Source organism: Nicotiana attenuata, unplaced genomic scaffold (genome assembly GCF_001879085.1).
Source record: "Nicotiana attenuata strain UT unplaced genomic scaffold, NIATTr2, whole genome shotgun sequence".
Taxonomy (NCBI): Eukaryota; Viridiplantae; Streptophyta; class Magnoliopsida; order Solanales; family Solanaceae; genus Nicotiana; species Nicotiana attenuata.
The window spans coordinates 19,159-43,648 of NW_017673623.1; the positions used below are offsets into that span (position 1 = coordinate 19,159).

The window sequence follows — 24,490 nt, forward strand, 5'->3', positions numbered from 1 at the left end:
GGGACTGTTACCGGCACATCTCTTTGTAGGCTATGAACTGTTCAACTTAACATACGGCATCAAGGAGAGCCTATAATCACTTCTCAAGTCAAATTTCACCTAGGAATTTCGCCTCAACAAACATTCAGGAAAGTTCTAGACATTGGCTCGGGACTTGGACTCAACAATTCGATTCCTCACCACACACGCTTGGGGATTGCTAAAGACATCGAGTCGAGGGCCCACAACGACCTTAGTTACGATTCAAGCACACAATGGTCCGAAAAGACCACATGATGATTGTTTGGTCAATGCAAGATTCTCAAAGCCACGACTTTCACATCCTAAAACACAACATTATGTCTTTGACCATGGGATCAAAGGCAAATGTGCTAGGCCCAAGTGAAGCTTTGCTTGAGGTACCCTTAACTACAACTATCAAAATAAAAGAAAAATCAAACGAAACGGACTCAAACCCTTAAGAAGGTTGTCACTCATCTATCATCGCGAAGAGCCACCCGGTTCACACAAATACTCCACCCTTGGAAAAGAACCGTGGCTTAAGAAAACCAAAGGGCTTATTGGAAGCGTCAAAACAAAAACAAGAGGCTACGAGCCTAACTATAAAGCTAAAACGAAAAAAAAATTGCGAAATAGAAAATAGAATGAATATGTACAATACGGAATTAGAATATACAACGGGGGATGAATATATACAAAAATGTAACTTAACTTTATATTATAGACCAAAATAGAAGATAAAAAAAGTACTGAATGTAAAGTTATATACATACCAAATAGAAAATCAAACAAAAGGAACAAAAACTGAGTCAAATATGTACAGTCATCCAAATAGTCAACAAAAATGTTGGGCGCACCCCCACGAATAAAAGCTGGCATTGTCCCCAATGCCAACTATCAAACTAAGCATCAAAAAGTCATAATAAAGGATATAGGGGCTCCCTAAGCCTGGTCCGTCTGCATGGGGTCATCAGTGGCCCCAAGTCCTCCGTATGTGCGGGAGCCTCAAACTGGCTCCCGGCCTCCTGCTGCTCAACTGTTGGGACTGGAGCCTTTTCCTGGACCGGGCTGGATGACAAGGTGCCATCCTGAGGCAAAGTGGAGGAGTCCTCCTGTGGCGACTGCCACCTCAATAACTGCATCCGCTGTGCTGGGGAGCTTCCTCTTCTTCCTAGGCTGCCTGGTACCTGCTCCTGCTGTGGCTGTGGCACTGGTGCTGCTGCTGGAGGGGCTGGATCCCAAAAACAAGTCTAAAGGCATCTGGTCTGCCAATAGTTTGTTCCACATCTTTCCACAGCTTCTTTCACAGACTCTTTGGACGCCCTTGACATCCTTATCTTCCTGTGCTCCTTGGCAAGCTCCTTCAGAGCCTTGCCATGTGACTCCACAACTGCAGTCAAAGTAGCCTGGTCTTTCATAATCTTTTCCTAGTTCTCCAGGGAGCTTCTTACAAAGTGTCCTTAATGGACTGAGGAATCTGAGCTGGCTGAGGTGCTGACTGGGTCTGAATAGTGGAATACAAGGTGGACAACTTGGATGTCGCAGTTGACATCCAGTTGTTAAGCTAGCCAATGTCTGGCTCAACTGACGGGCAGTGAAAAGGGATGAGTCCTGGAAGATGGCACTCTCGGGCCAGCTGAAGTACTGGGAACCAGCAGTAGAAGAAGGTCCTGGAGGAAGATCTCAATGTAGTGGCAGCAGGTATGGTGGAAGGTCTACCACACCTGGCTCCATCAGACTGGCCAGTTGGGGCAGAGGTAGGCGGCTGATACTTCTTGGACTTAGGGTTGTCGGACACTGCATACTATACCAAAGTAAAGGAGCCACAGGCTTGGTCTTGACATCATATCTTTCTCTTCTCCACCTCCATGTCCCGGAAATACATTGATAGGTGTGTTGGGAAAAGGATAATTCCTGTCATGCTCTTGCCCCACAGCAAAATCACACGGGACATCACATTGCCCACATTGAAGGGTACCGGCCATAATAGATGCAACAAGGACTGCCCGGGTAAGTGGAATGGTCTGATCATGAGTGGAAGGGTCAAGCCGACTGCATACAAATTACACCACCCTCGAGCCTTCAAAGTTGAATGTCTTCCTGAAAATTTTCTTCCCTGCTTGCAACCACTACTGGCACTTACCTGGATTGCCAAGTACTGGGCCAACCAAAGGACGGACTTCCTCACTCAATTGCTAACTTAGCCAAATAAAGGGACTCATCTTCATCACGGAACCCCAAATACTCATTTTAAAGACTTTCCATCAAAACAACACTGTTTTATCTTCGAACTTTGGTCACCTTGGTATCTTTGACAATGTGAGCTACATTAAAGTAGAATTCCCTGACCAGTGCTCATTAGCATTGATGCACTTCTCCATGGGAAAAACTCCCAGCCCCATCTAGTTCTGAACTCCCTCTGCACGTTCGGGTTGTGGGGTAAAAAGTCAGTGTCAATAAAACTTCTCTCCCGGTATCAACTTCCTCACCGGCCACCACTCCCTGAACTTGTGAAATACCACTTGACTGACAAATTGATCTTTCCCAGACTTCAGGTTTTCTAGTTCTGTTCAATACCCCAATATGAGGCTCACCTCCCTCATTCTGCCTGCACTCTCCCTAGATAATGAAGCTGTGGGGGAGGTGGAGTATTGCCCGCTATCGGCTGCGGACTCGTCAGATGAATCCGAGACTATATTCACTGGTCTTTTGGAGGTGGGTGATGGTGGAGGGGTATCAACTAGGTTGAGAAGGGGTCGGTTACAATGAAGTTGGGACTGTATCTGAGGAGATGTCTTTGGAGGGTACATACTCAACTCCCCGATGAATGAGAAGCAGCCTTATCAGCAGCTTTAATCATTTTCGGGTCTTTTTTATGTTCTTACCGAGCCTGGGAGTGAGTTTTGCTATTCTCTTAGCCTTTACCGTGGCCCTCAGGGAGGAACCACCTCTCCCGGGTTGTTTTGATTGTTGGCGCCCCTTTGTTTAACCATTATCTGCAAAGATAAGCATCTAACATTGTTAGTTTAAGCACATGCAGTGGAAACAGGTGAATGAAATAGATGGCAGAGATAATTGCAGTACACAGTTGTAGAACAGGTTGCAGAACATAGCACCGCTGACCGCACAAAAACAGGAGTGCGGTCGCGTTGGAGCACCGGCGGGACCGCACAAAAGTGACCGCGTTCACGCGCTGCGGCAAAGGCCCAAATTCACCATCTCTGAATCTCCCACCGCGGTCCCGCACAAAAGTGCAATGCGGCGCGGTAGGGACCAGCAGCGGACCGTACAAACAGCAATGCGGCCCGCGCTGGAGTCATTTAACTTGCAATCACCCAAGCACCGCGGTCCGCACAAAATTGCAACGCGGACCGCGTCAGGGCACGCTCGGTCGCGCAAAAGCGACCCCCGGTCTACGCTGAGCTAGGGTTTTACGGGTACTAAGTTAGGGTTGCATTTTTGCCATTTTTGTTCAAGTTTTTACACCTACTTTGTTCCTACTCAGTTCACCCATTGATTAAGCATATTCAGCACATAACCCCGATTTTAAAACTATTCCTAAACTAATCAATTAAATAAAAAGAAGAAACTAAAAGCTACTGAACAAGCCGTAAAGAAGAAAAGAATAAAATTAAATTAATCACAAATGCATGAAATGTTACCAAAGTTTGTGAAGATTGAATGCAATTAGTCAAGCAAGTCAGAAATTTGGTCTCAGGAGAAGATGAACAGTTAGAATTTAGGGCTCTGGTTTTTCAAATTGCAAAAAAGGGTAAAATGAAACCCTTGGGCCCCTATTTATAGAAGAACTGTGGGCCCCATACTCACCTTACCAGCGCGCCGCACACAAAAGCGACCGCGGACCGTGCTGGGTTTACATATGAAGTTTTCAGAAGGCAACCTGCGCGAACCGCGTTAAAGTGTATCGCTCGGGCGCGAAGGTTCCACCGCGGACCGCACAAACTTGACCGCGGCCGCGGGGAAACTTCAGTAGAGAGCACTGCATTTCTAACTTGCCAAAGCGGACCGCGCAAAATGCACGGCGGCCGCATTGGCAAACTTTAGAGACTACAAAATTTTGTTTCGTTTGTTTTGCACTGCTTCAACACAATCCCTCAACATCCTCACAAACAATTAAGCCTCAAAAATCCTAAGCTACAAAGAAAATCAAAGAGACAGAAAAAAGAGACATGGGTTGCCTCCCAAGAAGCGCCTGATTTGACGTCGCGGCACGACGCATGTTACCATTACATCACTCAAATCAAAAATCCCACACGTGGCTCTTCATCAAGCTCTCCAAGAAATAATAAAAAGCACGCCCACCAAGATGATCTATCGTTTTTTCACATGAACGGGCAATGGATAGTGATCCTTTGCGGGGCACTTTGTTCAAGTGCCTCCACCAAAGGCACATTGATTGTAAGGCTTTTCATCATATCTATAATTTTTGAACTGATTGTCCTACTCTTTTGCTTTGTAACCGCTTGAGGATAAGGTGGAGTGGTCTAGGCAAAGGTGCCTTTGCTTTTGGCACCACCAGCTCCGGCATGTCAATTTATGTGCTTCCCTAGACGGGTTCACGGCTTCTTGAGTTTCCACCTCGGCCTCATCAATATCTATCCTCACCTCATTGTTCACATTTGTCTCAACCACATCTTCAACAATCAAAGGACCCACATCTTCTTGGAACCCAACATCATCATTCACAACTCGATCTTCATTCTAGGCATGCACATCACCGCCACTTTCACTTCTCGTTGTGACTGCCATCACATGATTGTTACCTCCCTTCGGGTTCACCACCGTATCACTTGGTAGCGCACCCTTAGGTCGGGTTTTCAAAGCTTGAGAAATTTGGCCTAGTTGCACTTCTAGGTTCCGGATAGATGTGTTATGAGAAGCCAATTGTGCATCCGAGTCTTGGTTCTTTTTCATCATCTGCTCGAACATCATCTCTATCCTCCCCATATCACTTCCGGTAGAACTAGACCCTTGAGATTGAAAGGGTGTGGATTGTTTGGTTGTTGTAACATGGGGGGCCTTTGAAAACCTTGCCCCCGGTTGCCTTGATTTCCATTGTTATTCCACCCGCCTTGACTATTGTTGTTGTTCCAATTATTATTGTTCCCATTCCAATTGCCTTGATTGTTACCTCGGTTACCCCAATTGTTGTTGTTCCATTGCCGCCACCTTGTTGATTGCCCCAATTTCCTTAGGGGCGCCACTGTTGATTCCCTTGATTTCCTCTATTCCCTTGGTAGTTATTGACATTCCTCGCTTTGATCATCATAGCACTCATTCGAATAACCACCACCATCATTGTTGTTGTCAAATTGCTCACAATTACCTTGAGGTTGTTGTTGCCCTTTTTGCCTCCTTTTTAACATAGAAACACCTTCCATTGCATTGACTTGGCGCGGGTTTTGGACTTGTTGCAATTGCGCCTTCGCCAATTGATTCATAGTTGTTGTAAGCTCGGCAATAGCTTGGCCATGATCGTTCAATTCCTTGTGCAAATGGATGACCGTGGGGTCACCTTGGGGGACATTCGCTCGGCTTTGCCATGCCGAAGAGGTGTCAGCCATTTCATCAAGTACTTCACATGCCTCTTGGTAAGAAAGTTTCATAAAGTTCCCTCTGGCCAATTGGTTCACAATGCACTGATTCGTGGTGGTGTTGATGCCCCGATAAAAAGTTTGTTGTAAAATCGCCTCGGTCATGTCGTTATTAGGGCACTCCTTCACCATTGTTCTATATCTTTCCCATATTTCGTGCAAAGGTTCCGTTGGCATTTGCTTGAAAGCTAGAATCTCATCCCGAAGAGCCGCCATATGACTTGGAGAAAAGAACTTGGCAATAAATTTGCCCGCCAATTCATCCCATGTGGTGATAGAATGATTTGGGAGCCTTTCTAACCAATCCAACGCTTTACCCCGAAGAGAAAACGGGAAAAGCCTCAACCTCAACGCATCCTCTGACATGTTTGTTTGTTTGCTGCCCCAGCATGTATCTACGAACCCCTTCAAGTGCTTGTATGCATTTTGATCGGAGGCACCCGTAAAATATCCTCGTTGCTCGAGCAAGGTTAACATGACATTTGTGATTTGAAAGTTCCCCGCCCGGATTCGGGGAGGAACAATGGCACTCGCGTACCCTTGATTTGGGAGAACTCTTGTGACTGCTCTCGGTGGTGGCGGAGGAGGGTCTGGAATAGGATTGTTGTCATTGGCCTGACGGCCTCTACGTGGAGCTTGAGGTGCGGGAACCTCATCATGATCAATATCTTCTACCTCCTCCCCCGCCATGGCATTGCCAATAGGGTCATTAGCATTTAAACCATAGTACCTAAATGATCGACACAAACAAAATTAGTAAACAAGAAGGAAAAAGAAGCAAAACACAAAACAAGCTAAACAGATGGTCAACACCGTAAGCTCCCCGGCAACGGCGCCAAAAAGTTGATCGCTGCCGACTCGACGCTACACTGAGGTAGGAAGAGCGGGCCGCAATTGCTTTTACCCGAATAGTGGTTCGGGATCGAATTTCCACAGGGAGCTAGTAGTGGAGTTGTATTATCTGTCTAGTCTAGAGATGCGGTTGTGCTTCTAATGTCACTTCAAACATTTTTGGTTTTCATTGATTCTTATAACTGCTATTATAAAACTAATGATTAAAACTAAATTATGCTAAGATAATATTGCTAAGTTGTATTTAATATAGAGAAAGGAACTAGGGTCGTGGCATTGGCTAGGTGGCTAATTAACGGGTAGATGTTACTAAGGATAGATTGACATATTTGGGGCTTATGCTATAACTGTTGCACAATTGTACCACTCTCACACCTCTCGGTAGAGAGAGTGATTTTGCCCAATTGACTCTCTCGAGACCAATTGGGTAGGCCAATTAGATCAAACAACTAGGGTTCAAGTAGGGTGTTTACTCTCTCGAGGTTTAACCCGTTAATTGGGACTACCATTTGTCATGGGTCCATCCCAATTCCTTGTTGGGTTAATTTTGGGGTCATGGACTCTTTCTCAAGAAGAGTTAGACCCACAAAGCTAGAATCAGTGTTTGCAACCACCAATCCTTAATTAAAAAAAACCTAAAATCAACCCAAATAACAAACACCCAATATCAATCTAACCTTAGATGGCAACACCCATCAATTACCCACACTAGGTTTGAGCCACAACCCTAGCTAATGGGTTTAGCTACTCATGCTAGGTATATAAATTAAAGAAATAGATGAAGAAGTAAGCATATTAATTAATTACTAGGAAGAAACTATAATAATAAAGAGCAAAAGTGCCAAAAATGGCTACAATATCCGGTCTCACAAGCTCAGCTGCGTTCAGAACATAAAACTTGACCTAAAAATGGTAAAAGGTCCTATTTATACTAGGCTGGAAAAACTGGACAAAAATACCCCTGCGGGGTCAGCGCGGACCGCGCAAAAAGGACCGCGGCCACACTGGCTCTTGGACTCATGATTTCAGCTTCTCTGAAGTTGGGGACCGTGGACCGCGTAGAAATGTAGCGCGGCCACGGTGGAAGTTGGCGCGGCCGCACAGAAATGAACGCGGGCCGCATTGCTTGGAATTGGCAAAATTATGGCTCTCTGAATCTCTGCTCCGCGGACCGCGTAAAAGAGTAGCGCGGCCGCAGAGCCTGACCGCGGACCGCGAGAATCCAACCGCGGTCGCGTAGCATGCCCACTTGAAACTGCCATCCTCTGAACCTCCTAGTGCGGTCGCATTCACATTTGCGCGGTCCGCACTAGGTTCTCTTTTCCTCAACTTACTTAGTCTTTGACACTTGAGCAGGTTTCACTCCTTTTTGAGCCGATCTTTGACATTTGTCGCTTTGTCGATCAAGCCTGCAATCAAGTACAACTTGGGAGCATTATGGGACTATTTTGTAGCAATTTATAACCAAAGCATAGGCAAGTAGGGGCATAAAACACGTTAAAATCCTAACTTATCACTCATCTGCAAAGCAAACAATGACACCTAAGAAACTTCAGATTTTATCTGACAGGGTTATTCATATTGACCAATTGAAAGACTTTGTTATGGGAACCATCAAAGACAAGTACGATGTTGTTTCCAAGTCTTCTCTCACATATGTGAAGCCATACACTGCGAGAATTGATAGTTGGAAAATGCATGCAGGTTATCAACCCTCAAAATTTCAACAATTCGATGGTAAAGTAAATCCAAAGCAACACAATGTACACTTCGTCGAAACATGTAACAATGCTGGAACCTATGGAGATTATCTTGTCAAGCAGTTTGTTTATTCCTTAAAAAGGAAATGCTTTTGATTGGTACACTGATCTCGAGGCTGGTTTCATCGATAGCCGGGATCAACTTGAACATGAATTTCTCAATCATTTCTATAGTACAAGGCGTACTGTAAGTATGGTTGAACTCACAAACACGCGTCAATGGAATGATAAACCAGTTGTTGATTTCACCAATCTACAGAGGAATGCAAGCCTCAACTATAAAGACAGACTTACTGAAGATTCTGGAATAGAAATGTGTATCCAAGGAATGCATTGGGGACTTCGCTACATCCTACAGGGTATCAAGCCTAAGTCTTTTGAAGAATTGTTTACACGTGCTCATGATTTAAGCATGTCTTCAAGTGGAAATCAAGGGCCACCTGTTTATGAACCTCCCAAGTGAAGGATAAACAAGAAATAAAGAAAGGAGGCAAATTTGTACCGAAGTCTGAGAGCACGGAATCAATGAATGTTAATTCCTCGCCATTAAAGGTCACTACAAAAGTGAGTAAGAAGCAAAGTCTAAAGACAACATCCTTGCAGGATAAAGCTGGACGAAAGTTAACTCTAAAGGAAACACAAGCGAAAAAATATCCATTCTTGGACTCCGATGTTCCAACAATTTTTGAAGAACTCCTTGAGTTGAAACTCATTGAGTTACCTGAAATGAAGCATCCAGACGAAGCTGGAAGGACTAATGATCCAAATTATGCAAGTACCATCGGTTGATTGGCCACCCTATTGAAATGTGCTTTATCTTCAAGGATAAAGTCATGGACTTGGCCACTGAAGCAAAAATCTTACTTGAGGATGAGAAGGAAAGTTCGAATCAAGTCTCTGCCATTTTTGGTTCACTCGATCCCATTATCCTTTGCAGTTATTTCGAAGTACATGAATGTGATGGCATGCAAACTGCATCATCACCAAATATGATTAAATTTGGTGACTTTGAACCTATAGATGTGAGCAAATCGTTGCTTCTCCCTATAGTGGATAAATTAATAGTGGAAGAAAGATCTGATGATGAAGGTTGGATTCTTGTGACTCGGTGGAGACGCTGCAAGGCAAGTTAACAAAGGGAGTCAAGTAAGCAATTGACTAGGGAAAATGGTGAAAAGACCTAAGAAGAAAATGATAAGAAGAACTGGAAGAAAATAAAAATGCAGAAGAATCACTATCAAAGGCTACATCGTCTAGTAATATTGGATGAATTCCTGCCAAGCTGGTTACGCCCGTAAGCTTCCTGTGAATATATCAAGGCCTCATGTTGTAAGGTAGATGAAGAAGAGACAAATAAGGAAGATCCGTCATTGCTGCCACCTCCCTTGTCTGAAAAACTGACTGAGCATCTCTCTGAAGAAGTGGACATTTGTGATGCAAAAATCACATTTACTAATGATGATTTTTTGCTTGGTGAAATACACCATAATCGTCCCCTGTTTATGGTTGGATTTGTGCATGAGCAGAGAATAAGTAGACTTTTGATTGATGATGGATCTGGCGTCAATATCCTCCCAATTCGTACTGTCAAAGAGCTTCGCATACCGATGGATGAACTATGTGAAATTCGTTTGATGATTCAAGGGTTCAATCAAGGGGGGCGTTAAATGCTGTTAATGAAAATAGTAATTCATTATTTTTAACAATAGGTCCTGGAGAGCAAAGAGCTATAGGGGCTATCAAATTGAAAATAAATATGAAAGATATACGTTTGAGTGCATGGATGCAAGTGGTCGATGCAAAGACCTCATATAATATCCTGTTAGAAAGGGCATGAATACATGAGAAAAAATTGGTTTCATCCACATACCATCAATACCATCAAAGAGATGTGGCAATATAGAGTAGAGGGGTTGGTGTGCTGAAAATTAATGATTGAAAGTTGGTAAGTTTCTGGTTTTGTTCTTCCTCCTACAATTTCTGGAAAAATACAGCCAAGTGACCAACTCCGTTCTTTGACTTCAACTCTATCACCTAATAATATGCCTTCAAACAGCTCTCAATTTCCCAATTTCAAATTTTAGTCTACAATTTAGAGTTTTAAGTAATAATATGCACCATCCGTGTAAATAATATTTACACTACCTGTTACACTCTACTCTCCCCAGACCCCACTAGTGGGATTTTACTGGGCGTGTTGTTGTTGTTGTTGCTACTTTTACCTGTTGTAGCAGGTAGTGTGTCTTATTTCCAAGATTACAAATCTCACGTCTTAATGAGATTTACCTATAGATATACGTTAGGTTATAGCACTCTGTAAATTCGGACTATGTGTAAATGTGTTAAATGAGTATTAACTTGATATTTTAGACACATGAAATCCTATCGGGATGAGTATGGGTGGGAATAGTTTTTTTGGAATCAACACAGAGAGTGAGGTGCATAAGATTCGATAAAATTGACTAAGTTTATATAATGTTTGAATTCCTGTCAGATTTCGTGAAAATATTTTAGGAATTTGGGAAAACTTAAAACATGAAAGTTATAACACTTTGAAATACTTTTCCAACGATATATCGTGGAGCCTGAACGGATCTCCGAACAAAAAGTTATGCATATTTTACTAGACAATGCATAGTATGCGTGCTCAGGCGCGCCCAGTTGTCCCGTGCACATAAACGCACTTGTGGCAATGCCACTGCCCTTGCTGCATATTCAAGTGCAAGTTTGGGCCTTCAGCTGCTTGGAAGCGCACCCCGGGGTCATTTTAAAAGCCCTACCTCGTCCCCCACACCCCAAAACACAAAAACTTGCTCTAGAAAGGGAAGCTCTGAAGAACCCAACTTCTTCTGAGGTCCCTATACCATCCAAGGTAAGTTCTAATGATTCTAAGTTAATTTCAATTCCCCAACATTTTATTAACATGGGAAAACCCTTCAAATTATTAGATATTCGATCGAGACATCATTGTTGAGAGAAGAAACCCTAGAACTCAAATTCAAAAGGATTGAACGTCAAAAGGTAATATCTTCACCCTTTAATTGATTATAACATTGGATTAATGATTCTAGACTCTAAGTTTATGAGATATGAGTTGATGGGTTTGATAGAAAAGCATAAACGGTTATAAGTTTGGGTTGTTGATTGTTGATTATTGGTTAAGGGTGTTATTTATCTTATGGGTGATGAAGAATGATCATCATATCGTACTATATTATAAGTGAGAACATTCAAAGTGAGAGTTGAAAGAGTAAAGTGCCCACATAAAACTAAATGATATTTTGCCCCTCAATCAAAAACTATTCCAGTAACATTTTTGTACTAAGATGTAAATGCACATTCAAATAAAGATAACAAACAATAAAAATTAAATTAGGAAAAGAACTTTTCTTTGTTAATACAAAACTGATGAATTTGAAGCGTTTTAACGTATTCAGTAGAAACTATAGGCCAGATTCATTTACAGAATGAAAAGTCTTATCTGAATAACCACCCTCTTCATTGCTATCTAATGATGCATGAAAATGGTAAGTATCTCAAAACGTGAAAGGTTAAAAATAGATAATTAATGGGTTATAAATTCTTATTTGCCAGCTTCATTCAGTTTTTATTTTGTTGTTACACAATTCCCAAAAAAAAAACGTCTATCAATTCAACGAAATCTTGAACCAAAGTAATCCACTATAGAAGAGAGAAGTCGGTAATATATATGAAAGCTCGAAATTTCTTATGGCGTGGAGTTAAAGGTGGTGGATGAATTATTCCATTTCAAGGTGTGATATCTCTTTTATTTAAAATTGAACTGCATTTTTTTTTTATAGCTAAATTTGCTGAATTTCATTCCCATCATTGTTAATATTTGTTATTGGTTGTTTCGTTATGACCTAAATATCTTGCAACTATGTGCTTTGACTTTGGATAACACAGAGTGAAGAAGCCAAGTTCTCCTTTCCTGTCAATCGATCAATGGCGTCAAGCAACAGTCATCACCATGAGCAAGTAAGAACATATTAACCTTTTGTGCTCATTTTCTTTCTTTTTCTCGTTCGATCTAGAAAGAGTCCTTAGCCTTGGTTTTCATGGTTTTTTTTTTCCATTTTAATTCGTTCTTTTTGCCCTTTAGAGAATGCCAGTCCTTTATTTAGAAAATAAAAAAGGAAATAAAAGAGAAAAAATTAAGGGGACGAAAAAAATTTGATGTTCTTTTTTTGTTTTGGAGTATCTAAACAATAGTTATAATCCTATGAAACAGTTGGTTAGAGTTTTTTAACAAGGAATGATGCGTAAAAGGTTATAAAATGGAAGTATAATTTTAGAACACAATGACCAAGTAGGTGCTAGCGTGACAAAAGAAAGAGTTGTCGTATTTTGCAGTATCATATTTATGTTTAGATTGATTTATACGTGATACTAAAATCTTAGCGATTCATTCTATAAATGATATTTTTTCAGAACTAATTATAATTTTTGTGTAATTCATATATCAGAATTGTAATAACGACGGATCAATGCCGTACTTGCAATTTACATGAATTAGAAAAATTGCGTTATAACTATTTCATATTTCAATTTTACAAAATATTAGCGAATACTTTGCTTCGCCATGACATGATACTGGAAGAAAGCAAAATAATATGAAGCTACCTGTATCTACTAACATCATAAAAAGATTGGCATTTTCACTATAGCAGTTCTTTTGGGTGTAAAGTTCTTTCTATTTGTCTTTCTTTTGGATGCACTTATTTCTGGTGAGCAGTGAGCTTAAGTTTGGCACTATGAGATATGCAGACCTTGCACCACTACTAGAAATCCGCCAAAACCCGACCAAAAAAACCGACAAACGTTGGTCGGTTGTGGTCATTTACCCGGCCAAACGCGATCATTTATGTGTGGACGGTATTTTGCAATATTTTTTTTTTGAATTTAATTGCAAAGTATTGCAATATTTTTGCAATACTTTGGTCGGTATTTTAATTAAGTAATCAAAAGATTCACCATCTGGTAATCGAACCGGGGTGTGTACTGTGGCAGGATACTATTCTACCACTAGACCATTGGTGCATTTTGTTTTAAGATTGTCTTATTATTTATTTATCTATACTCTTTAATTGTATTTTCGCACGAAAATAACCGACCATTTGTTAAAAAATAAAATTACCGACCAAAGTTGGTCGGTTATTTTAATATTAAATTTTATTTATTTTAATTGAAAAACCGACCAAAGTTGGTCGGTTTCTTGAAAAATAACTTTTGCGGGACTCAAAAATAGTTTCCCGCATTTTTACACCAAAGAAAACCGACCAAAGTTGGTCGGTTTCGTAAAAAAAAATTAAAAAATAAAATATTTTGAAAAACCGACCAACTTTTGGTCGGTTTTTGCTGAATTTCTAGCAGTGCACTAAGCACATAGAGATAAAAATCAAATTGCACGTATCGATTTTCTCTTCGTTGTTCTTCTCAATAAATTGTTGTCGCCCCAATTTTTGAATGGTTCGTTATCTCTTTCTATATTCAAACTTGGGAGCAAGTTGATTTACAAATTAAATGATAAAAATGTAGACAAGTTTTTCCTTCTTTGTCCTATTAGATAAATAGGATCAATATTTATTTTTTTTATTATAAACTAAAACAAATTTGTTGATGTTACTATGTACTTTTAAATTTTTATTTTATTAATAAGGCATACACGCGCAAGGAAGCTCACAATTAGATTACAAAAATGCCAAGCAATTATGGAATGCCGTTTTCTCCTTTACTTAAACACCAATTCTTTAATGTATTTGTACCAATAAGTAATGGCCTAATTAAGGGCCATCATGTCCCTCAATTTTTTTGCCTACAAATAGAATCAAAACAAGTTCGTTTATGATAGGTTCTGCATATAATGTACTCATATTCATACATGAAAAGAAAGGTAATTTTTTAATTAATACATCAAAATAAATACGTATGATTTTTGTAACATTTTGTCACGATCCGGATTTTCCACCCTCGGGAGTCGTGATGACGCCTACTATTGGGAGCTAGGCAAACCAAACATTAATTACTTTATCATTAACAACATAATCCTTTTTAATAACTTATCAGCATTAAAATAAAAGCAACTGATTTAACTAAATAAGCGGAAGTCTTAAATTAACAAAAAAACTGAATGAAAATGCGGAAGAATTCAACATAAGCCTCTACCCAAGACTGGTGTCACAATACTCACGAACATCTAAGAATACTAAATACAATGTCTGAAAGAAATATATCTGTTTGTCTCGAATACAATGAGATAACAGTCTAAAGTAAAAGATAGGGGAGACGCCGGGCCTGCGGACGCCTGCAAGGCTACCTCGGTGTCTCGCTGGACTGAAGGCCTGCTCCCACGCTACTGCTGCTGCTGTCCAAAACCTGGATCTATGCAAAATAGCACAGAGTGTAGTATCAGCACAACCGACCCCATGTGCTGGTAAGTGCCTAGCCTAACCTCGGCGAAGTAGTGACGAGGCTAGGACCGGACTACCAATTAAACCTGTGCAATTATATAATATACCGCGGAAAGTAAAGCAGGAATAAACAAGTAAAGATGGGAGGGGAAAACATACTGCGGGGGTATACCAGTATTAACAGTAAATCCAGAGTAACAGTCTAAGGGCAGCTTAGAATTTACGGCGAACAAAGAAACTAATATCCAAAATAAACACACTTGTATCAATAATTGTTGCAGCGCATAACCCGATCCCAATATGTAACAACACTGTTGCGGCGTGCAATCCGATCCATATCATTTAGCATTGTTGCGGCGTGCAACCCGATCCATATCATTTAGCATTGTTGCGGCGTGCAACCCGATCACAAATATCATACAATGCACGGCATCACCCTTCGTGCTTTATCACTCTTCCTCACCCAAACAACAATCACAAATAAGGGGCAAGAAAATAAACAAATAATGATAGAAATTCCGGCAAGGGAATGCAATTAAACAATTAAATCCCGGCAAGGGAACAATATCAATAAATTTCCATGTCCCGGCAAGGGAGAAAATCAACAAAACAACGAAACGTCCCGGCAAGGGAATAAACCAATAACTCTTTCTCTTTCTTTCACTTTCATCTCATAGTTCACATTATCACTTGAGCCAACGCTCCAAGGATTTAAATATCTCATATACCTTCACAATTTGTATTTCAACTCGAGCCAACGCTCCACGAAGTTCAAAGATCACAATTTCCTTTCACATACTCTTTACAACATATAGAAATCATCAATTAAGTATGGAAGCTATAACAAAACCAGGATATTCACAATATAAGGACTCACGGTCATGCTAGACACAAATGAGGTTTTTAAGGCCTCGGAAGCACGGAATGAGTAAGAAAACAGGTGATGACCCTTTGGGTCGTCACACCTTTAGGCTTAGCATATGATATAAGTGTGCTATATTTGTACTGTTAAATTAATGTATGTCCCGTTAAAAACAACTACTGCTTCAACCTAAAATTACAATTAAAAACTAAGTCACTGTTTTGCGCTTCACTTAAGTACAATTACTCCTATAACTTTTTAACCAAATAGTAGTAGATGATGAACTATAAAATAAACATCTTGAAATAAATCAATAGCTAGCATAGCCGGTTCTATTTACTCAATAATAGCAATATATTTACACAAAGAAGAATTTTTACTTCAAATTACTTCTTATGATTCTTGAAACTTTGAGGACGTGGTGGATTCTCTTAGCTTTTCAAAGCATTTAATATTTCTTCTTTAAAAAATTTAAAACTTGTCATTTTTTAATCTGAATCATAGTTGATCTATGAATTATGTTATATCTATGCAGTCATATATTTGGTCCTTTTAGATTATAGAGTTGTGACGAAAAAGTAATACAAAGTCCAAATAAACTGCTTTGTTTATTGTCTAAGGCTAAGATCTACTTCTTAATTTCTTATCCAACTCATTGTATCATTTTGTTAACGTCACTTAAAATAAGTGCATAATCGTCTTTTGTGTTCAATAATTTATTTTCTAAAAGATAAGTTAATGAAGATTACATCATCTTTGTGAATTAATTCATCTTCTAAAAGAGAATCTTTAACATTACTTTGCTAATGTTTAAAGCAAAATATTGATAGAAGAGATAATTGAACGATTCCTATACCGTTTGAAAATGCATTATTATTTCAAAATTAATGTATAAAAATGTAAAAGATACAACTATAATTTTTGCTACTCATTATATTTCTTACTAAATGATCATGGAAAAACTTAAGTTAAGAATATTTTTAATGGTACACGCGCAGCGCGTGTGTCCAAAAACTAGTATTGATTATAAGAAATTTGAGATTTTAAAATTTATCTAAGAGCAAGAGAATGGATTGTCGGGTGTAGAAACACAATTAATGAGGGCTATGAGGGTTTACGCCCATAAGGTATTTGATAGAATGCCTAAGTGACCAAAACATGAGTATAATTGCTAGTACGAAATCCCTTTGACTTGTGTTGATATAGATTAAAGTTGAAAGGGTTGGGGAATATTATATTACGCTCAAGATCAGGAAGTTAAGTATGTGAGGCTACTCTCTATGTTTGGGAATGTAAATGATTTTCTCTACACTATGTTTCTTTTACAATGTTACTAATTGCCTCAGAAATATAGTTAAGCCTAATTCCTTGAATAGTTGCAGAACTTTTATTCTCTAGCTTCGTAACTCGTTCATGACTTTCATTCTGAACATTGTGAGCTCAGTGCGTAATCAATATAGAGTTGAGTTTGATGTCCATGAGTCTCAGTCTAGATTACTCAACATGTCATAAACAGTTGAAGTTTCAGTTTTCATAATCAGTTCATGAATACATGTCTCTGTCTAGTTCTATTTAGTATTCCAGTATCATGTAACTCAGTATGATTCAGTATTTCAGGATCACATATTGCAGTATGATTTTCAGTCCCTGAATTTAAATTCCTGAATGTTGAATACCTGTATTTGGGCCTGAGGCCGTAGTTTAATTATTCAGATAAACAGGTGGTTCATCATTCTGAAGAGGGAGTATTCATATCCTTACTTCCTTTGTTCAGACATTAGTTATCATTTAAGGTATCAATTATCATATATTAATTCAATTTCAGTTTCAGTATATACAGTTCTTTCTTTCAATTGTTTTACATGCCAGTGCAAATTCAAATGTACTGACGTCCCATTCGCCCGGAACCTGCATCTCACGATGCAGATAATGATTTACAGGTTGAAGATTCAGAGCACTAGAATTCTCGTACCAGCTTTTTAGTGAGCCCCTGTTCTTTCGGTTCTATCATTACTTTACAGTCTTCCAGTATTTACATACAGTCAATATTTTCAGTACTTCATTAGAGGCTTCATAGACTAGAGTAACAGTTAGATAGAGTCGCATGCTTTTCATGTTAAACAATGTTGGCTATAGATATGTTTTCAAACTTATATTAGTGTTTTCGCACTTGATTTATATCATTTAGACTTTTAGTGTATCATCATGTATTATTTCATCTTCTGCATTCCGTATATTATGATATCAAATGTTGATTCAACCAGCCAGTTGGTTCGCTCGATCGCATGTAGTCAGGCACCGGGTGCCGTGTTACGTCTAGACCGATGTTTAGAGCGTGAGTGACCTGATAGTATAAAATATTCTTTACAATGACGAAGAGACTGTCAAGAGGACAACGTATTGCAAATATATTTTAGAAAAATGTATAAGGATTCCCCTAAATTATGTTCATATTTTCAACTACACACTTTTCCTTTAGGGGAGTTATCTTATTACCCCGAACATTTTTTAAGTGAAATAAATACATCCTTGAGTAATGATGTGACAGAGAATGTGAGTTCACTCTCTTGAAGGCATGTGAGAGGCCAAAAATAAGTTTAAAACTGATAAATATGTCCATGTGTCATTTTTTAATTGCATTACCTTACAATTATCCCTCATCAATGGTGCAACTGCAACCCTCTTTTTGTGTATTTGTGGATACCATATGATCTCCTTTTACATTTGATTGATATCAATAATTTTTATTCATATTAACAATTTTTGATTTATATCAGAGTTTCTTATATCAATTTTGCAGATCTGCTCCTGCTGCCATAGTCATCGAGTTCTCCACAGGTCTAACTTAGTTGATCCCAATTACAATTCTAATCAAGATAAATTAGTATGCATACACTGCCAGCCCTATAATAGAACGCAGACAAGAAAAAGAAAGATTAGAAAAGCTTCAAACTCCAACCAAGCAAATTTCAGATCGAAAAAGTTTTATTTACTGTCCAACAGCTTCTCTGACCAGAACTCCCCACCGGAAAAAATGGAGTCTTGCAATTCCAAACCAATATGAAATGCACCACCTTACCCCAATTTTACTTCAGATTTCTGGTATTTTGTTCTTCAAATACAAGAACAAATGAATCAAATTTTTTGTTCAAACTAAATGTATTTTTTCAGCAACAGATTTGATTACACTTGTAACAACCCAGCCGGTCGTTTTGAGTATTTTAACCCCGATCCCCTATTTATTGCCTCCTCTGTGCTATATTGTGGTTATGCGACTTATCGGGGTGTTTGGTTTTAGTTTCGGGTGAGTTCAGGAGTGAAATGGGACACATAGTCCCTAAGTTGGAGGTTTAAGTTGAAGGAGTTGACCGTAGTTTGACTTCTGTGTAGACGACTCCGGAATGGAGTTTTGATGGTTTCACTAGCTCCGTATGGTGATTTTAGACTTAGGAGGATGTCCGGATATTGATTTGGAGGTCCGTGGGTCGTTTCGGCATGATTTGGCGAAAACTAGAAGTTGGAAGATTGAGAAGTTTGACCCGGAGTTGACTATATTGATATTGCGGTCGGATCCCGATTTCGGAAATTGGAATAGGTCCGTAATGTCACTTATGACTTGTGTACAAAATTTGAAGTCAATCGGAGTTGTTTTGGTATGAATCAACATTGGTTTCGGAATTCGAAAGTTCATAGTACATAGGCTTGAATTTGGGTTGTGATTTGTAGAATCGATGTTGTTTGACGTGATTTTTGGTCTCGAGTAGATGCGTTATGTGTTTTGGGACTTGTTGGCATATTCGGACGGGGTCCTAGGGGCCCCGGGGGTAAAACAGATTGAATTCGGATCAAAATTTAGACTTGTTGGATTGCTGAAGTTTCCAGCTTCTGGTGTCACCACACCTGTGGAGGGATTGGCCGCAGGTGCGACAGGTGCGGTCTATTTTTCGCAGAAGCGGAAGCGCAAGAGCGGAATGGGCATCATAGGAGCGGAGTGGTGTGAGCAAGCAAGGGACCGTAGGTGCGGTCGAAATTCCGCAGAAGCAGATTTTCTGGACTTAAGTGGAATCCTCACCTGCGATGGTTTTTCCGCAGGTGTGGCATCGCATATGTGATGGAAGGCTCGCTGAAGCGGATCCGCTGGGCAGAAAAGGGGAAATTTCGACGGTTTGATTCATAATCCAGTTTTGGACTTAGAGAGCTCGGTGGGATGCAATTTCTCGAGGGTTTTTCAAGAAAAACTTTAGGGGTAAGGAATCCTAACTCGGTTTTGGTTATTTACATGAATCTATTGATAATTTCATCATTTAATTAGTGTTTGGAGTTGGAAAAATGAGGAAAAATGGTAGAAACTTCTCAGGCTAAAATTTGAGGATTTGAAAAGCGATTTGTGGTCGGATTTGAGTAATTCTTGTATGGTTGGACTCGTTAACGAATCGGTGTTCAGATTTTGTTATTTTGGTTGGGTTCCGAGGTGTGGGCCCCCAGTTGACTTTTTAATTCTTTGCAAAGATCGTAATTTCATTGTTTGAATTGGTTTCGTATAGTTTATATTTATAGTATGAAGTTGTTTTGGCTAGATTCGAGCCGTACAAAGTTGGATAGTCGAGGAAAAGGCCTACTAGTGGCTTGATATAGCGTGATTTGAGGTAAGTGACTTGCCTAACCTTGTGTGGGAGAATTTTCCCTTAGGATTGGTGTTGTTTGTGATAATTGTGATGTGTTGAAGCCGTGTACGCAAGGTGACGAGTGTGTACACGTGCTAAATGTGAAAATTATCGGTTTTAGCTATGTAGATTCCTTTCATGTCGTAATTGAGTTATCTTAACATGTTATATTCATTATTCTTAGTCTATTTCACATGTCTACTTATCTTATTCTCTTACATGCTAATTGCCCTACATGTTTAGTTGAAATTCTTGTTTCCTTTATTCTGTATTCATTACTTAATTGTTGAACTTTTTACTTGAAATTGTTAAATCGTGGAATATCTTGTTGTTGAAATTGGTATTGAGATATAAAGGCCGTGATTCATATTGAGGCAAAGGGTTAAGTTGTGAAATACCATTATGTGGAGTTGTCCATTCCGGTTGTTATTGTTGAGATTCTTGTGTACATTGTAGTCGAGCCATGGGCTCTTTACTGTGAAAATATTGTATTTGTTTGGTTTCTCTGGAAGTTGTGATATTAGGCATTTGAGGTGCGATTTTGATACATTGTGATATTGATACGTATGCGGTGGTATAAGGTTTTAGGATTGAAATGCATGTAGTGAGATAAGGTTGGCTTGATATGCGTGGCTAGTAGGGGAACTACTAGAAGTCATGTAGTGTGATAAGGAGGGCTAAAATGCGGGATGCTATTTCGAGAAAATAATTTTTTAAACAGCATGTATAGGCTCCGCGATGATATAAGGAAATATTGTGAGTTATTCTTGTAATTTGGGACTACGAGGCGGTACCTCGGTAGTGACCCTTTTTGATCCTTCTCTATTTGCTGTGCTTGTCTTTGGTTGTCTTGTTTCCTTTCGTGATGTATTGTTTGCCTAAATTCTGTGTAGCTAACTCTTGTTTACTCCTTACTTGTTTCATTTCCCTGTCATTATTATTATGTTGTTAAATCTTTCGTCCTGTTTCTTATTATTTTCAGTAGGTCCTTGACCTTACCTCATCACCACTCTACCGAGGTTAGGCTTGGCAGTTACTGGGTACTGTTGTGGTGTACTCATGCTACGCTTCTGCACATCTTTTTGTGCAGATCCAGGTACTTCCTATCAGTCCCGGCACCAGTGAGCTGAGTTCGTATTTGGAGACTTCAAGATACACCTGCCCGCGTCCGCAGGCCTCGGAGTCACCTCATATCCATTTCTATGTTTTTCCTTCTTTACTAGATAAAGTTGTATAGGTATGAATTTGATATTGTCATAGAGCTTGTGGCTTTTATTTCGCCGGGTTTTGGGCTATTGTATATATATATATATATATTGAGTTGTGGAGACTTTTTCTTGTATTAGTTGTTGGGTTTTGAGGTTTTAAATTATTGTTTCAGTTATTTCCCTATGTTTGTTAGGCTTACCTAGTCTTAGAGACTAGGTACCGTCACGACATCCTACGGAGGGAAATTGGGGCCGTGACAAGTTGTTACCAGAGCTCTAGGTTCATAGGCGTTATGTGTTACACCCCATGTTTTCGCGAGAAAGTATGCCATAATTGAATTGATGAAAGCTCAGGAATGAGATGTTACTTCCCGTATTTTCGGATATTAAAGTTTCGTCGTAAGTTAATCGACGCAAGCTCGGGAATGAGATTGTTTTGAGGTCACAAATAATATGCTATTTTAAACAAAGTGATAAGTAAATTCGTGAAGGTGAGAGGGTAAGCGAATCGAAGAAAATGAGTTTCATCGAAGGTTGTCATTTTGGAATATAATACGGTCCAAGCTACAGTACCCGGTATTTATGGACTAGTGTTATATACAAGGTACCACATGACCATGATAGTATAATGTATAAAGTGTGTTAAAAATGAGTGATATTTTAATTAATTTGAGATAATTCTTAATTATGTGAATAATTGGTTAATTATTGGATTAGTGAGAAATTACCAAGTTAATTAAGGAATTGCTAATTAATTAATATGTTGATGGATAAGCCTAAAAGGCCTCCCCAACGTGGCAGCAAGTTTTGGCCAAATTGGTGACTCTTAAAGTCACATAAAAGGTGTCACATTTAAAGAAATTTGTGGCCAAGTCATCACATAGTGGGGCCCAAACGAACTAAGAATAAAACCCCCTTCAAATTACTTAAGAAAGGTTCTTGCATCTCTACAATGAAGTGAAATGGAGTTCCGGCCAATTTCATACAAATATTTACGTGATTTGCTACAATCAAATCTTATACAATACTACTTAATACTTAGGAACGTGAAATTTTGTGATTCTAAGGAAGTACGGTGCAATCTTTTCCAAGAATATCATACGGATTTTTCCCTACTCTGATCTTGCCGTTGTGTGTTTTATCGCAATTGACGTGGGTTAGAGGGATTGCTAAGAGAATCGGCTCAGGTATGTTAAGGCTATCCCTCCTTTTCTTTTGGCATGATCCATACGATGCAAAAGAAACAAGCAAATGCACAACTTCCATAAATGACTATATTCATAGAAATGCTAGAGATGCTTATGTTCTTGATTCCCCATGTGTCCTATTATTCTATCATCTGTTCATGGGTATCAGAAAAATGCGTAAGTTGAGAAAAGTTTACTTCATGATATTACTCTAAGGCATAATGGTCTTATGATATTCCGAAAGATTTTATTAACGTACTTCTCATGCATTGCATTCATTTATACATGTACATTGACCCATGACCAGATGACGTTATATATATATATATATATATATATNTTTCTTTTCCCTACGTCAATCTTGATGTTTTCAATCTGCCGTCTTTCTCCAGAGAACGTAACTTTCCTTCGTACGCTGCAATCTCTCCATCCCTCATCTCTCACTACAGCTCACAATCTCTTCCTCGTTTGGAGATAAAAGTCTGCGTGCAGTAGAGAAACTTGGAGGTTGAGTTGCTTGGTAGACAACGTTGTAGATCAGTTTAAGGTAAGGTCCTCTCTTTTACTTTGGTTTTATTTCGTTTTAAGATCATGACGAGATATTAGTGATTCACTAACCAAATATGTCCGTTCTTTTTTCGTAAAATTGCATGGGCTAGCCAGTTTTCGGACTGGTCATTCAAAAATAGCCAGCGTTTGCAAAGTCAATAAAAAATAGCCACTATTTTGCTGCAACAGGGACCAGTCCAGCATAATATACTGGAGATCGGGGCACCAGTGTATAAACTTCCAGCATATTATGCTGGAACTCCAACACGTGGAAAGTTCCAGCATAATATACTTGAGATTGGAGCACCTGTATATGAATTTCCAGCATATTATACTGGACGGGTATATTATACTGGAACTCCAGTATATTATGCTGGAGTTCAAGTATACTTATGTTGGAACTCCATTATAATATGATGGAGTTCCAGTATACTTATGCTGGAACTCCATTATAATATACTGGAGTTCCAGTATACTTATGCTGGAACTCCAATATATTATGCTGGAGTGTTTTCCGGATTTTGAACAGTATTTTCGTTCAGATTTATCTTTACATGAAAATTGGCTAAATTTCGATGACTTTGAAACTGCGGCTATTTTTGAATGACCAGTTATAAATCTGGCTATTTTTGAATTTCTCCCTCTTTTTTCTTTTGTTATTTGAAGAAAGTTCAATATGAATGGTTGAAGCAATTTAACGTTGCATGGATGAATAATTGCAATGTTTATGGTATATCTTTGTTTCTATTATATATCAGTCATAAGATCACTATAGTCTTGAGTATATTGTTGTCACTATTTGATGCAATTTTTTTTTTCTGTTGCATAGTAGAGAATCCATTATGATAAAATTGAACATATTGGAGAAACCAGTCCACTTGATAGCATCGTACAGTTCTGTGACAACCCGGCCAGTCGTCTCATGAGTTACCGCTCTGTTTTCCCCATTTCTACTTCTCTATGCTTCGTTATCTGTGTTTTATGTGATCAAGTTGATTAGTTTGCATTCGGAGTGGATTTGGTAAGAAATGAGACACTTAGTCTCTTTTAAGAAGGTTTAAGTTGGAAAAGTCAACTGGATGTTAACTTATGTGTTAGAGGGTTCGGATGAGAGTTCCGATGGTTCGGTTAGCTTTTGGAGATGATTTGTGACTTAGGAGCGTGATCGGAATTAGTTTTGGAGGTCCGGTGTAGAATTAGGCTTGAATTGGCAAGTTAGTATTTTGGCGATTTCCGGTTGGTAAGTGAGATTTTGATCTGAGGGTCGGAATGGAATTTCGAGAGTTGTTGTAGCTTCGTTATGTCATTTGTGATGTGTGTGCAAAATTTCAGGTCATTCGGACGTGGTTTGGTTGGATTTTT

General features: G+C 39.2%; 1 long non-coding RNA gene across 4 annotated transcripts in view; it reads left to right on the forward strand.

The window, feature by feature from the left end:
* Window positions 1-21,504, forward strand: part of LOC109216881 — a 28,593-nt gene extending 7,089 nt beyond the window's left edge. The window contains exons 2-6 of one of the 4 annotated variants that reach the window (XR_002066570.1): window positions 12,155-12,226; window positions 17,234-17,313; window positions 17,447-17,502; window positions 18,321-18,358; window positions 21,275-21,504. This is a non-coding gene — a long non-coding RNA (uncharacterized LOC109216881). Of the gene's footprint in view, window positions 1-12,154; window positions 12,227-17,233; window positions 17,314-17,446; window positions 17,721-18,320; window positions 18,844-21,274 lie in introns of those variants that run through there. The other 3 variants (XR_002066569.1, XR_002066567.1, XR_002066568.1) reach the window with 3 other exon arrangements.
* The last annotated feature ends 2,986 nt before the right edge of the window (window positions 21,505-24,490 follow it).